Source organism: Muntiacus reevesi, chromosome 3 (assembly GCF_963930625.1).
Source record: "Muntiacus reevesi chromosome 3, mMunRee1.1, whole genome shotgun sequence".
Classification (NCBI taxonomy): Eukaryota; Metazoa; Chordata; class Mammalia; order Artiodactyla; family Cervidae; genus Muntiacus; species Muntiacus reevesi.
In genome coordinates this window covers 54493475-54507998 of record NC_089251.1, presented here as the reverse complement: position 1 = coordinate 54507998, position 14524 = coordinate 54493475, and the positions used below count along the sequence as shown (strand labels likewise).

The following is a 14524-nucleotide window of genomic DNA, read 5'->3' as shown; positions in this document are numbered from 1 at the left end:
TGAACCATTTGAAAACGTGTTGCAGACTTCATGATATTTCACCTCTCAATACTTAAGTACTGGGACTTTCCCAGTGGTTCAGTGGTTAAGAATCCACGTTGCAATGAAGGGGGCAAAGTTTGATCCCTGATTAGAGAACTAAGACCCCACATGCCGCAGAGCAACTAAACCAGTGCACTTTAACTAAGACCCAAATAAATTAATTAATAAGAATCAGGATTATTAAATAAATAAATAATAATCACGAGCCAAATACATAAATAAATTTCAGGAAACAAATACTAACTATCTCCTAAAAATCTTTAAGCATCCTCATAAATAAACACCATCATTACATCAAAGAAAATTATCCTAATATCACCTGAGAAAATTCTTTAATGAAATTTAGTATATATATATTCCATATTCAAATTTCTCTAGCGGTCCCTGAGATGTGTTCTGTAGCTGAATTTCAGAATGAGACAATACAGTTCGTTACTACATTTGGTAATTACATCCTTTCGGTCTCATACTTATTAATTCTAGAAGAAAGATTCTCAACCTTGTGTCCATGGTCTTCAGGGGATCTCTGAGAGTCCTGAGAGTTAATACAAAATTGTGTATGTGCCCGCACATGCTTGCAAATGTGAGAGTAGATTAGATTCTCTAAGTGATGGTACACCAAAGGTTGAGAACTCATGATGTAAAAATAGTAGATGATTGACTTGAAGAGGGACAAAAGCCAAACACCATGACTGAGCAACAGTCCACCAGGAGGCTGGTTTTGGGGAGAATGACATGTCTTTGGACAAATAACATAATCTCTTTGTCCATTTCTAATTTATGAATAATAATATCGATCTGCTTACCTCAGTAGAAAGTGTGTGTGAAAATACTTTGCACATCAGAAATGGCTCAGAGGGACTTCCCTGGTGGTCCAATGGTTAAGAATTCACCTCCCAATGCAGGGGACACAGGTTTGATCCCTGTCCAGGAAGATTCCACATGCCTCGGAGCAACTAGGTCCGTGTGCTGCAACTACCGAAGCCTGCGTTCTAGGGCCCGTGCTGTGCCACAAGAGAAGCCACCGCAATGAGAAGCCTGTGCACCGCCACTGGGGAATAACCCCTGGCTTGCCACAACTAGAGAAAGCCTACTGGTAGCAATGAAGACTCAGCACAGCCAAATAAACAAATACAGTTTAAAAAACAAAAGAAATGGTTCTGAGATTATCAAAAAGCTATGCAATGTTAGTTACTGAAACTACAGAAAATTCAAGTTTCCGAAACCTTTGCATTCTGATCACTACCCACATTGCAGCGAGGAGAGAATGTCAGTTGTCTTAAGCCAGTGTTCTGCAGTTTCCTGTCTAGGCACGTTCTGGATGACAGAACCAGGAAAGGGTCTGGACTCTCTCTTGATTGAGGTAAATATTAATACCTGTCCGCTCACACATCAGTTGCCCTTGCATCGTCTGGCTGAGGGTCTGCCCTACAGCCTGGGCTGGACTCCTGCCTAGAAATAATTGGAGTGGGAATAGGACAGGACTTGTTACTCCCAATGGAGTCTTTTCTCAGAGACTTAACTTCCCTCTCTCACCAGAGGTAGCCTGTACAAGTTGCTTCAATACCCTTTCTGTGGGTAAAGGTAATCTTATCTTTTTATGCTTCCTCCAGGGGCCGTGGACTATTGAGAAATTTATAAGAGAATTTGTTCCCAAGCCAATCTGGGTGTGGGGAAAGAGCTGGAATCAGGACCCAGACTTCTTTGGCCAGCTGTTTCAAGCAAGTAAGGTAAGAATGATGAATACCAAGTGACCCATGAAAACTGGAACTCTGGCCCAATAGAAGTTGCAGTTGAGGAGAAAGAGCTATAAAGCCATAATGATCTCTATTTAAATGAAAACACCCTCTTTATTGATAGTAAGCTTAGGAAGATTTAGTTGGGAAAATTCCTAACAATACTTCCTTCGAGTTCTGTGCCAGCTTTTGTTCTCAAATGCCAGGTGTGAATTTCTCAATGTAAGATCTTTCTAAAACATGACAAGTTTAAACACAGCCATTCTCCTCCTGCTCACCTCTAAATTCTGCCTTATGTTCTCAAATGGTTAAGATTTCTTAGAAGGTGGCAATTAATCTTTCAATAGCCTTCTGTTTAATTGCTAGGAACTTAACAAACTATGTGATCCTTATAAAACATTTGACAATTTGGGAGCCAGTGAGAAGATGAAGCCCAACAGATGTGATTTGGGATTAGCTGCTGACCTAATAGCTGGTAAGCTATTTAACATCTCTAAGCTTTGGTGTCGTCACTTGTGTAAAAGGGGGACTCAAAATTTGCTCAACAAACACATTTTGAATGTTTACCATGTGCCAGGCACTGTTCTAGGCACCAGGGAAGGCTCCACGAAGAAACATGACAGATGTACTCTCTGCTCTGCTTGACTTTATCATGCCACAGCATGTGAATACTGAATGAAAGATTGTATAATTAAGTTTATAGTTAAGATTATATAATACCAATGGCAATAACAACTACCTCAGCAGATGTTGTGAGGATTAAAAGAGTCAGTTGGGCAAATTCAAGACTGGTGTCATAATACTAGTTATTAGTTTTGCTAACAATCCTAATTAGTGTAAATATGTGTTGGGTATTAGTTCCTCTCCTGTTTGGGGGTGTATATTTAAGTGGTTAAAAGTAACAGCTACTACGTGACTTAGATGTCTGTAACCGTTATAGGAAATGGGAAGGCAAACATTCCTGCTAGTGTTAGGGACATGGTCTCCCCAGCTTAAGGAAAGAAGCTGAAGTAGCTGTTCATTGCTGTCAAGAAGAACAGTTTTAATATTAACATTAACTAGTGTTAGTCACTCAGTTGTGTCTGACTCTCTGCGACCCCATGGACTGCACCCTGCCAAGCTCCTCTGTCCACGGGATTCTCCAGGCAAGAATACTGGAGTGGGTTGCCATTCCCTTCTCCAGGGGATCTTCCCAACCCAGGGATCGAACCCAGGTCTCCCACACTGCAGGTGGACTCTACCATCTGAGCCACCAGGGAAACCCCACAGCCTAGCCCTGGGAGTAGAGGATGTGGGCACAGAATTTTGCAAATGGTCTCTGAATCCTGATGCACACCAAGTGTTCTATGTAGAATGAAAACATATTGTGCCCACATATGGACATTACTGTAATTATAGATGCTGATGTGATTCATACAGTACAGATTGCTTTAAGTGAATTCCTGAAGCCTTACTAGCATTTTTTTTCATTATGTATTTTCTCAATCAAATCTTATCCTGCCTCTTGCTGACTTAAACCCTTTAACAGCTCCTCATTGCCTGGGATAAAGTCCACATTCCCTCCCCAGCACTGCCCTGCCGACCTCTCTTGGTAACTACTCCACCCCCATCCCTGTCTATTCACCAAGCTCTGACATGCAGGCTCTTCCAGGCCATGACTTAGAGCCTTTGGCGCTCAACTTGCAATTTGTTCTGGCATGAACAGATCCAGCTTCTGAGTAGGGAAAGGTATCATTGACCCTTCCCACAGGCGTCATGTCATTTTGGGGTAGTTGTGGGTTCTCTCAGGCCCTGGATCAAGCCAGCCTTGCCATGGGTCAGTCAGTTCTCCACAGACCACCTCTTCTCCCAGGCTCCTGCTCCACTCTCTGTACCCCTCTTCCTCTGGGAGTCAGCAAGGCCCAGATGGAGGTAAAACATTGCTTGTCGTCATTTGTCATTTAGTTGCTCAGTCATGTCCAACTCTTTGCGACCCCATGGACTGTAGCCCTCCAGGTTCCTCTGTCCATGAATTTCTCCAGGCAGAATACTGGAGTGGGTAACCATTCCTTTCGCTGGGGGATCTTCCTGACCCAGGGATTGAACCCAGGTCTCCCTCACTGTGGGCAGATTCTTTACCATCTGAACCACTAGGGAAGCCCCTGGTGGAGGTGAGCTCCTCCTAGCTTCTTCCTCTGTCCCTGTTGCACGAACACTCCAAACAAATACACAAGCCATCTTTCAATGAAAGTCATTTTCCTTTCAAGGGTTTCAAAACTAAATCATTTGGAAATCAGAAACTTCTTGATGTCAGAAACTTCTTGATGTAGACACTGATGTCTACAGTGTTATATGGAAATCCAAGGCCCATAATGCCCTGTGCCTTCACACATTGTGTATGTGAGTTATTCAGATCCCTGGAGAGAGGAGTCATTGATAAAACATGTGGAGGAAGCATTTTTTAGTTCTCTCCTCACCCATAAAACCCTCCAAAGAGTGAAGAGAAGCAACTCCATTTTTTTTTTGCAACTCCATTTTTAAATGATAAGGAATAGAAGAAAGCAATCTCTCCATTTTTTTATGAAATATGTAAACAAAAGAATGTACTTAACATATATGTACAGTTTAACAATAACAATAAAATGTACCTGCCAACCAGCTTTAAAAATCCAATTTAACTAGTGCTTTAGAAGATCCTATGTGGACTTCCCCAGTCACACCCCTTTTTTTCTCCCTCCACGCAGTAACTATTTTGCTGAATTTTTACTTAATCATTCCCTTAGTTTTCTTTAGAAGTTTACTCTTTTCCTTTTTTTTTTCCCCTCTCTTTTTAAAGTTTTTTCTCTCCCTTTTTAAAATTGAAGTATGGCTGTACAATACTACTTAAATTACAGCTGTAAAATATAGTGATTCACAATTTTTAAAGATTATGCTCCATTTATAGTTACTATAAAATATTTGTTCTATTCCATGTGTTGTACAATATATCCTTGTAGTTTATTTTACACATAATAGTTTGTACCTCTTAGAGTTTTACTCTTTATGAATATTTTCCTTTGCAATGTATTTTAATTTGGGAAAGCTTTTGGATTTTATTGAACTTATATGGTATATATTCTTCTTGTGACTTACTTTTTTTCACTCAACAGTATGTTTTTGAGACCCATCTATACTGCTGTGCACACCTATAGTTCACTCATTTTTTGCTGGCAGATTGTGTTGAATATGTGTTGAATTGTATGAGTATGTGTATGAATATGAACTGTATGAATATGTGTACTTATCTATCCTCCTGGTATCAGTCATTTGTACATTTCCAGCTTTTTGCTATTCGGTACTGAACATTCTTGTACCTGTCTCCAGCTTCAGTGACATAAGGACTTGTATACTGTCAAGTAAAGGCAAGGACACAGGACAGTGTTCTGGAAGGCTCATCTTCATGGTCCCATTGTTTAGAACCATAAGGCGAGCAGCTGGAAAGACTCCAGAGAAGTCAGTCCACCCCACAGGACATAGGAATTGGGGAAGTGGAAGTAATGGAGAAGCCATGCATAAGCACCATATTAATTATTCATGTCCCTGACTCTTAGCTGAGGGGACCTGCTGGGAGAAGGGGAGATGGGAGTGGGGAATGAGGGAACGGTATGAGAAAGTATGCTCTACACTGAATGTTTGTGTCCCTAAAAGTGCATGTGTTGAAACCCAGTCCCCAGTGTGCTGTTATTTGGAGGTGGGACCTTTGGGAGGTGATTAAGTCATGAGGGTAGAGCTCTCATGAATGAGATTAGTGCCCTTACAAAAGAGACCCCAGAGTTCCCCCACCACTTCTGCCCTATGTGGACATAGTGAGAGGACAGCAGTGTGTACACCAGGAAGCAGGCTCTCACCAGACACCAAATCTGCTGGTGCCTTGATTTTGGACTTCTCAGCTTCCAAAACTGAGAAATGTTTGTTGGTTAAGCTACCCAGCCTATGATATATATATATATATATATATATATATATATATATATATATATATATATATATATATATATATATATATATATATATTTTTTTTTTTTTTTTTTTTGGAACAGCCCAAACAGACTAACACAAAGGCTGTCTTAGGGAGTATTACCACACTGATTCCCTTAATCTTGAAAACCAGGAAGAAAACAAATTTGCTGATATCGTGTTTAAAAGAAAAGGTCAGTTTAAAACTGTTGTCTGTCCAGATTCCTTGCCTCATCTTTTTCTAAACTAATTTTTTACAAATATCTGGTCTGTTTCAGAGATGAGCCATGACCAGAAAGACATGCATAATTAGTGCAACTTCTGGTTAAACAAACTGGAAATTTGTTTTTAGACTTCCCTCCCCCAAAACCCTACTAAAATGATAGTGAAGGAATATAAAAGGGCCTAACCCACACAGGAGTCAGGAGATATCAGGAGAGGGGAAATTTCAACCAGTTTTTGAAAGACAGAGATGGAGTAGAGAGAGGCACCTAAATTAGCCCAGTGGAGGAAGATTGCGTTTTAACTGTCTGCTGACCCCATGAAGCAGTACTGTGTAAAGTGGGTCAAGAGACATAGCTGAACATTAAGATAGATCAAAGGCCCCTTCCTCCTCCCCTTAAAGCAAGGTGACGACCAGACCAAGCAGGAAACTATAGATTCAGTGTATAGAAACTAAATTGGAAAGATGTTGCTGATGTCATGTTGAATTAGAAACACAAAGATTAAGAATACGTCTGCCCCATTGTATGATTCAGCAATTACACTACTAGCTGTATGCCCAAGAGAATTAAAAACATATGTCCGGGGCTTCCCTGGTGGCTCAGCGGTAAAGAATCTCCCTACCAATGCAGGAGACACAGGCTTGATCCCTGATCTGGAAAGGTCCCACATGCCTTGGAGAAACTAAACTGGTGCACCACAGCTGCTGAGCCTGTGCTCTAGAGCCCAGGAGCCTCAACTACCGAGGTCCATGCACCTTAGAGCCCGAGCTCTGCAACAAGAGAAGCCACTGCCATGAGAAACCCAAAACCTAGAGAGTAGCCCCAACTCGCCGCAACTGGAGAAAAGCCCAAGCAGCAACAAAGACCCAGCACAGCCAAAAATAAATAAACAAAAACTAAAAAAAGAAAAATACATGTCCAGGAGAGGGGAGGGATACATTGGAAGACTGGGATTGACAAATACTCACTACTAATACAAGGTAGATGACTAATGAGGACCAGCACAGGGAACTCCCCTCAGTACTCTGTAATGACCTATATGGGGAAAGAGTCTCAAGAAAAGAGTGATGTATGTAGATGTATAACTGATACACTTTGCGGAACAACAGAAACTAGCACAACTTTGTATATCAACTATAATAAAAAAATCTTTAAAAGTCTATGCAAAAACTTGTACACAAATGTTCATAGCAATATTTTCATAATATCCAAGAAGATGGAAACAACCCAAATGTCTATCAGCTGATGAGTGGATAAACAAATGTATATGCATATTGATACAATAAAGTATTATTTGGCCATAAAAAGAGTTAAGCGCTGATACATGCTACAATGTGGGGGAACCTTGAAAACATGATGTTAAATGAAAGTGGCCAGTCACAAAGGACTACTTATTATATAATTCCACTTATGTGAAATGTACAGAATAGGCACATAAATAGAGACAGACAGTAGATTAGTGGTTGCCAGGAGCTAGAAGGACAGAAGAATGGGAAGGATGCTGCTAATCGATATGAGGCTCCTTTTTAGGGTGATGCAGATGTTTGGAAATAGATAGTGGTAGTTGTACAACTCTGTGAATATACTAAAATCCACTGAGTTATACATTTGTGAAGTACACAGCTGTACATTTATTTATTTATGATCTTCAGTGCTGCTCCATACAGCACATGGGATCTTGGTTCCCTGACCAGAGGTCAAACCTGCACCCCTAGAACTGGAAGCATGGAATCTTAACCACTGGACCACCAGGGAAACTCTACAGAGGTGTACTTTTAAATGATAGATTTAATGGCATGTGAATTATTTCTATAAAGAAAGCTGAGTGCCGAAGAATTGATGCTTTTGAACTGTGGTGTTGGAAAAGACTCTTGAGAGTCCCTTGGACTTCAAGGAGATCAAACCAGTCAATCCTAAAGAAAATTCAGTCCTGGAAGGACTGATACTGAAGCTGAATTCTAATATTTTGGCCACCTGATGTGAAGAACTGACTCATTGGAAAAAAACCCTGATCCTGGGAAAGATTGAAGGCAGGAGGAGAAGAGGACGACAGAGGATGAGTTGGTTGGATGCCATCACCAACCCGATGGACATGAGTTTGAGCAAACTCTGGAAGTTAGTGATGGACAGGGAAGCCTGGTGTGCTGCAGTCCATGGGGTTACAAAGAGTTGGACTGAGCGACTGAACTGAACTGAATTATATCTCAATAAAAAAGAGACAGAGTGAGAACCTAGGAGATCCTTCACAACTTTAGCTTTAAATCTAGAGAGTCACAATAAGAGATTTTAAATTATGCAAGTTTGATTACAATGATAAATTACTGGAAACAATGGGATTGTCTCTATTGTCCACCAATAGAGATTAGGTTACAAAATATGATATATCATGCCAACTGAATGCAATGAAACTACTTTAATAATGTGGGAGAAATATAGTTAATGATATAAAAACATTTTTGTGATATATGACATGAAGGAAACAGAATACAAAACAGTATGTATATTGTCATCTCATATTGTAAGGAAAAATTGTGTATTTTTCTGCCTGGCAGTATCACAATGTTAAAAATGGGACCAAAAAAGTCAAATCTGTCTCTTGAATGGTGGAGCCTCTCAAGTCCCCCTTCCTTACTCTGCTCATAGATCTTAAGTGGCCATTCCTCCTCCCAAAGGAGAGACAAGTAAGCGAAAAGCTGATGATTACTTCTTAAGTCAGAAGGAGAAAGACAAATACCATGTGATAACAGTTGTACGTGGAATCTAAAATGTGACAACAAATGAATTTATCTATGAAACAGAAACAGACTCACAGACGTAGAGAACAGACTAGTGGTTGCCGAGCGGGAGGGGTTGGGGGAAGCAAGGATTGGGAGTTTGTTATTAGCAGATGCAAACTATCACATATCGGGTGGATAAACGACAAGATCCTACTGTATCACACAGAGAGCTATTTTCAATATCTTGGGATAAGCCACAATGGGGAAGAATATTTAGAAGATGTATATGTGTGTAAAACTGATTCACTTTGCTGTACAGCAAAAAGTAACACAACATTGTAAATCAATTATAATTCAATTAAAATAAGTAAAATTTTAAAAAGAAAAAGAAGAGGGATTTCTTCAGGAAGCAGGGTCAAGTGAATAATTCTCCATGACCTCAAAGAATGTAGTTGAAATAGTCTCTCCTTGACAGGACCACTCAAGGAAAGATGCAAGAGTGCAAAGAAGAGATTCTAAGGGCACAGAATGAGATGGAAAGCAGACTGGCCTAGTTTAGAAAGAAAGGAAGAAAAAAGCAGCTTCATCAGGGTAACTATTACATTAGGAGCATTAAAAACTGGAATAAATAGAACTGAAAAGGTTTTCTGAATGAATATAATTGAGAACACAAATGAAAACAAAGTGAAACAGAAAAAAGCCTTGTAAAAATATTTGGAGGAAAGATTATTCAAATTGAAGACATGTACAAAGAATTCGAATATAAACACAAAGATTAAAATAAAAAAGACCCACATTCCTAAGGTAGAAAACTCTATCAATAGAATAGAAAAGATATTCATAGATGCTGTAGAAGAAAAATTTCCTGAAACAAAGATTTGCATCTACAGATTGAAAGGACAGACCATATCCTAGGGAAAAACTGATATAGATGGATCATAACAAGGATTGCTAATTTTTTCCAGTATTAATTTTCCCTTCTTCCATAATTGTAGTTTTTTTTTTCTTTTTTAGCTGAATATATAGTCATTGAGAATGAAGACTATATTTTGCAGTATTCCCTGCAGTTAAATAGGGTCATATGACCAAGTTCTGACCAATGGGATGTGAGAAAGATTAATATTTACACTTCTGGGCTTCCCAGGTGGCGCTAGTGGTAAAGAACCTGCCTGTCAATACAGGAGACAAAAGAGACACAAGTTCAATCCCTGGGGTGGGAAGATCCCCTGGAGGAGGAAATGGCAACTCACTCCAGTGTTCTTGCCCGGAGAATCCCATGGACAGAGGAACCTGGTGAGCTAGAGTCCATAGTGTCGCAAAGAGTCAGACATGACTGAACCAACTTAGCATGCATGCATACACTTCTGGGTATATCCTTAAAGGGAAGGAATGTGCTCTTCCCTTTCTCTTGTCCTCTTTCTATTGGCTGGAATATTCATGTTGGTCTTTGTGGACAAGGACCACACCCTAGGGACAGTAGAAAAACAAAACAGAAAGAGCCTGAGTCCCTAACAGTTTCATTAGAGCATTGCTGCTATATCAGTTTACATCATTAAATGAGAAACAAATACATTCTCCCTTAAAACCACTGTTACTTTGAGTTTCTGTCTGAGTTTAAATCCTAAACAATACAGCAATTAAGGAATGTATTGATAAAGTTGCTGAAATTTAGAGATAAAGAATTTTAAGTATATCCAAGTAGAAGTAAGTCATGAACAAAGAGTAAGGTCAGTTATCTTTAAGCTTTTCCCAAAGCAAAACTCAATGTCAGAAAACAAAAAGAAGACCTAAAAAGATCTGAGGGAAAGAGTGAGCCAAGAATTTTTACCCAGTTTGCCCTTTTTAAGTACTAAAACACAGGCCCTTTGAAACATTCCAGAATCCATGAGACCAATATGAAAAAAAAGACCACCTGATGACAAAATGAAGAGTTGACTCCAAAAATAGAAATGAAAAAGTCATGGTAAAAGAACAGTAATGAGCAGCAGATCCACTTAAATACAGAACCAATCAAACAGCTATGGGAATTGTGATAAAAGAATGGAATGTAAATATCATTCATCTTTCCTATGTGAAGATGATTCAGCCAACAAAATTATTAATAAAAGGAGGAGGCAAGGGGAGAGGAGATGGAAGAATATATATGTGTTGATTTCCTCATGTGGTCTTGGCTGGAAGTCAATCGATTATCTAAAACTGAAACATGTTTTTAAAAATGACTCTAAAATCATAATGTTATCCTTTTTTTAAGAAAAAGGATAATTTTTAGGAAGTTGCATATATTGGTATCAAGAAACATTTTCTGAAGTTCAAGAATTCTTTCAAGTTTTTTCTCCTGATAAATGTCATGCTTTGTTTAAAAGAAAAGTGTGTGATCCCACTTTTTGTAATGCCATTGTAGGTATTTCCATTTTCTGTGAAACTTTCTGTTTCTCACCTCCAAACACAAAAACAAACATACACTTTCTTTCATTTTTATTTTTGTCTGTATGTTTGTATATAAACCCCATTAACTAGACACCTGAGAACCCTCTGGTTGTCTGCTTTTCCTCATTGCACATCTAACCTGTGATAAGCCAGCTTTAGTCTCTCTAAGCCTTTCTCTCCTTCCCATCTCCATGTGATCCCTTGCCTAGCTCAGGTTAGAAATGCAGATCACTTGAACCGTTAGCTTGGCCCTAAATCGGTCACTGTGCGTCCCGTGTCCCGCCCCCCCGAACCCTGCTTTAGCTCATTATTTCTCTCATTTCATTGTTCTTTTTGAAACATAGGGTCTGATCTCATGATAACCCTGCTTATAAACCTCCATGGCTTCCTATTCTCTCCACAAAGACCAACCTTCATTCTATGGGGTTCTGGTGACCTTTTATCACCTTATTTTGGCCTTATCTTCTATCAGGACCCTGACAACTCTGTTTTATTTATTATTATTATTATTATTTAAGTTTTTGTCTGCACTCCAAGGCACATGAGACCTTAGTTCTCCAACCAGGGATCAAACCAGCACCCCCTGCATTGGAAGGTGAAATTTTAACCACTGCACCACCGAAGAAGACCCCAACCGTATTTTAAAGACATGCATAACAAATCAAAATTACCCCCAAAGAAGCCATCTGTTTTAATGTTTCTCTTTGGACTTGCTTCTTCTTGCCCCTGGAATGTTTTCTCTGCTGCTCTGGATTTCTATTCTGTTTAAGGACCAACTCAAAACCAACAAACAAATAAATAAAACCCAGAAAAAAAAAAAAAAAGAAAACAAGAGAAAAAAAATAAATAAGAGGCAGTTCAATTGTCATCTTCTCTAGGAATCTTCCCTGTCTCTCTAGATAGAGTTCATTGAAACCTTATTTCTCATCCCACAGAGCTTTACAAAATGTTCACATCAAAATTTTTTTTTATGTTGTAACATGTCCAACTCTTTGAGACCCCATGATTTATACAGTCCATGGGTTTCTCCAGGCCAGAATACTGAAGTGGGTAGCCTTTCCATTCTCCAGGGGATCTTCCCAACCCAGGGATCAAACCCAGGTGTCCCACATTGTAGATGGATTCTTTACCAACTGAACCACAAGGGAAGCCTAAGAATACTGGAGTGAGTAGCCTATCCCTTCTCCAGGAGATCTTCCCAACCTAGTAATCAAACCAGGATCTCCTGCATTGTAGACGGATTCTTTACCAAATGAGCTATCAGGGAAACCCTATATAATATTCAGTTCAGTTCAGTTCAGTCGCTCAGTAGTGTCCGACTCTTTGCAACCCCATGAATCACAGCACACCAGGCCTCCCTGTCCATCACCAACTCCCGGAGTTTACTCAAACTCATGTCCATCGAGTCAGTGATGCCATCCAGCCATCTCATCCTCTGTTGTCCCCTTCTTCTCCTGCCCCCAATCCCTCCCAGCATCAGGGTCTTTTCCAATGAGTCAACTCTTCACATGAGGTGGCCAAAGTAGGCCTTCCTAAAATCTTGTGAGTTCCTTAAGAGCAGGGACTGTATCATCTTCATCTTTGTAGTTCTTGGGCCCAGAAGCACCTGACACATAATAAGTATTTGTAGCATAAATTGCTAAGTGCCTACCTCATTATTCCTTCAACATCTCAATTGGGGTAGCAGCATACCCAGCTAAAACACTTTCCTATGTTCCTTTGTAGCTGGGTGTGTTCATGTCATTACATTCAGCACATTAATTTTAAAAAATAATTTTATTTATTTACTTTCGATTGTGCTGGGTCTTCATTGATGTGCACAGGCTTTCTCTAGTTGTGGCGAGTGGGGGCTACTCTTCATTGCGGTGCTTGGGGTTCTCACTGCAGTGGCTTCTCTTGTTGTGGAGCACAGGCTCAAGGCATGGGGTCTTCAGTGGTTGTGACCCAAGGGCTTAGTTGTTCCGAGGCATGTGGAATCTTCCCAGATCAGGAATCAAACCTGTGTTGTCCCCTGCATGAGCAATTGGATTCCTATCTACTGCACCATCAGGGAAGTTCCAGCACATTAAAATTTAAGTGGAAGTATTCCTTGTGGCGTCCTGGAAGTTTCCTTAAACACAGAAGGGAAATACCCTTCTCACCCTTTGTTGTTACTTCTACCTGGAATGTGGTATCTGTAGCTTCAACAGACATAATGAACAACAGGGATCTTGGGTCTCTGATGACCAGAAAGTTGCCCTATTAGCCCTGATTTCCCGACTTCAGACTTCTTATACCCTCAAAAGAAACATATTGTTTGTTATTAGCTTTTTTTCCTTCCAAAAGTAGCCAAATATAATCAAGAATGATTCAATTAGTCAGTGAGTACTTTTTGAATACGGAGCATCTCCAAAATTATGTGATTTCTGTTTTGTCCCACCTACCAACAAACTTGGAACAAAAGTTAGCACTTCCTTATATCAACTAATCATCACAGGTTCCTTGAAACAGTCATTTCTTTGACTTTTTTACTTGAGTTCTGGTCTGTAGTTTTTAACTGAGTTTTTTGTCTATAGTTTTTAATTGTGTTTAGTTAATTGCAAAATTAATATCTTATTAATTCTGTAAAGTTGATTCCAATTTGTCTAAGATGTAGGTGAGATAAAACTTATAAATAAATCAACTCACAATTTGAAGAGTGGACAATCCAAAGAGAAAGTCCAAGATGGGGGAACAATAGAATCACACCTAAACCCAAGAAACTCAAGAGTTCCGTGCTCCTCCATCCCCTCCCCCAGGGATTGCCTGAGCAAGTTCCCTCCATTCAGGGTTTCCCAACATCTTTCACTGTGATGCAATACAGACTAGGACACCCCTCCCCCTTCTCTGCGGAAAAGGAAGTTCAGTTTTGGTTAATGGGTGTGGCAAGGCTAAGTAGGAAAGAGAGGAGGTGAAGAAAGTGACTTTTGAAAAATGTATAGAAGCAGGACTTCCCTGGTGGTACAGTGGATAGGAATCCACCTGCCAAAGCAGGAGACACAGGTTCTATCCCTGGTGCAGAAGACTGCATGCTGAGGCACAACTAAGCCTATGTGCCCCAGTTACTGCAGTCTGGAATCCAGGAGCTGCAATTACTGAAACTCATGTGCCTAGAGCCGGTGCTGCAGTGAGAAGCCTGTACACCACAACTAGAGAGTAGCCCCTGCTTGCTACAATTGGAGAAAGCCCTCGAAGCAACGAAGACCCAGCGCAACCAAAAAATAAATAAATAATTTTTAAAACAGTAAAAATAAAATTTTTTTGTAAAATGTGTAGAATCAAAGAAGTGGGACTTGTTATAGGGTTGGGGAGCTTGAGGGCCAATGATGGGAAATGACTCACCAGAGATCACGTGGCTATTAGCTATGATTCAGTTTCAAACAAC

The 14524-nt window shown here is 39.9% G+C and overlaps 1 long non-coding RNA gene across 2 annotated transcripts; it reads left to right on the top strand.

The window, feature by feature from the left end:
* The first annotated feature begins 1274 nt into the window (after window positions 1-1274).
* LOC136164317 (uncharacterized) lies at window positions 1275-9645 on the top strand. Of its 2 annotated transcripts, XR_010662336.1 has the most exons (4): window positions 1275-1405; window positions 1656-1772; window positions 2145-2253; window positions 7630-9645. It is a non-coding gene; the product is annotated as an uncharacterized lncRNA (long non-coding RNA). The 2 variants fall into 2 exon arrangements; XR_010662335.1 differs by lacking the exon at window positions 1275-1405 and having other exon boundaries at window positions 1472-1772.
* The last annotated feature ends 4879 nt before the right edge of the window (window positions 9646-14524 follow it).